Source organism: Amphimedon queenslandica, unplaced genomic scaffold (genome assembly GCF_000090795.2).
Source record: "Amphimedon queenslandica unplaced genomic scaffold, v1.1 AMPQUscaffold_7547_Cont20503, whole genome shotgun sequence".
Lineage (NCBI taxonomy): Eukaryota > Metazoa > Porifera > Demospongiae > Haplosclerida > Niphatidae > Amphimedon > Amphimedon queenslandica.
The window spans coordinates 449-2143 of NW_003552170.1; the positions used below are offsets into that span (position 1 = coordinate 449).

Genomic DNA, 1695 nt, shown 5'->3' on the forward strand with positions numbered 1-1695 from the left:
ATACATAACTGATATCTTAACTGATACAGAAAAAAATTCTTGGCTGTGTACCTACAGTACTGACTTACCTCCAAATAAAATGGCAGCCAAAGCTGAGGCCAAAGCACCAAGTCCATCAGTACTTGATTATGACTCGTGTGTTGTTACTATTAGTGTATCATTACCTCTTGTTATGTATAGACTATCAACCAGTGAAGAGGAGTGAACACTCCACTGTACGGGTACATGTGGCAATTATTCTCGACCTTGGCGCACTGCCAGGGACAGGCTCAAATTTAGAGGTATTTTTAAAATGCATTTATTGCATCATACACTCAATTTTAAATCATTTAACTTGCAGTATGTTGGATCAGAGAATTGTGTTATCAGGAGATGTGGTAATGCTGGAGCTTCTAGATACTGCCTACATAGTCTCGCCCCGCTCCTGGGGGCGGGGCAAGACTACTGCCTACTACTTTGAGGGTAAGGAAAGAGAGAGGGGGGGAGGGAGGGATTTAATATCTATCGAGCAAAACTTTCATGAATCGGTTATTGCTGTTGTTGCTGCTCATTGTTTTGCTTCTCTCCTTTCATAGATGGCTAGTAAGAATATGAGAGCTGACAAGCCGAAAACAGTTTTAGGTCTAAACATGAAATGAGTATCACTTTATGACGAGAGATAAAAGGTACATGTACAAGCATGGCCTCAAATGTTTTAGTGTTGGGTGATATCGATATTTTATCAATACAAACGATACTTTGCGGTATTGATTTGTATCGGTATTGAAATTTTAAAGAAACTTGTATTGATACATGTATGTTGACCACACCCACTTATTGAGATTAAATAATTATTAATAAAGAAGATTTTGATAAGTTAATGAGGTAGTTACACACACGTGGATACAAACAAGTGCATGAAAAATCAATGAAAACAGTCAATAATAAGGTGTGTGACTCCATAGGTGTGGTCTAAATATCATATCAAAACTGTATCAATACTCTCGATATGCACTGATAATGATTGGTATCGGATCGAATCCATTTTGGCCAGTATTGTCCACCACTAAAATATTTATAGCTATTTATGCACCTTAATAACTATTAACTATTAATAACTACAATATAGTCTGTAACTCTGGTCCCAGTTGATAAAGTTACTTATGTAACTCATGATCCAGAGGATCAGTGCTACTTTGGAGTTATCATACAAACTAAGGAGTCTCACACTGGATTTAGACTCTACCTCTTCAAAGCTGAGAGACCTATAGTACATTATCATGTCATTATGATCATACATACAGTACATGAACAGTTTCTGCATGTAAAACTTGATACCTGATGTCTGCATGAACTGGATAGTAACTAGAAAACAATTTTGACTTTAATTTTACTATCCTATCATTTTTAGGCTGTTACATTTGTGTAACTATTATTCCTAACTCATTATCTATTCATGATACTAATGATTATTAATGTTTATTAATGAGTTGTAATTATTATTCTTAGTTCTTCTTGTGATAAGATTTTTGCTACAAAGTTGCTTAAGGACTCTGCCGCGTTTAAGCCTGGCGTTACAATTGGCGACCCTGCCAGGATAAGCGGCTGACATTGGATGTCAAGGAGAGAATTAAAGAACTTGATAGCAACTGGAACTCATAGCATAGACAGTACTTCGTTGAGTGTTCGACACTTGCGCCATCGAACTATAAACAT

The 1695-nt window shown here is 36.5% G+C and overlaps 1 long non-coding RNA gene across 1 annotated transcript; it reads left to right on the forward strand.

The window, feature by feature from the left end:
- Positions 1–403: 403 nt before the first annotated feature.
- On the forward strand, positions 404–1518 carry LOC109591670 (uncharacterized). Its single transcript, XR_002189920.1, has 3 exons — positions 404–462; positions 576–665; positions 1109–1518. It is a non-coding gene; the product is annotated as an uncharacterized LOC109591670 (long non-coding RNA).
- Positions 1519–1695: the final 177 nt, after the last annotated feature.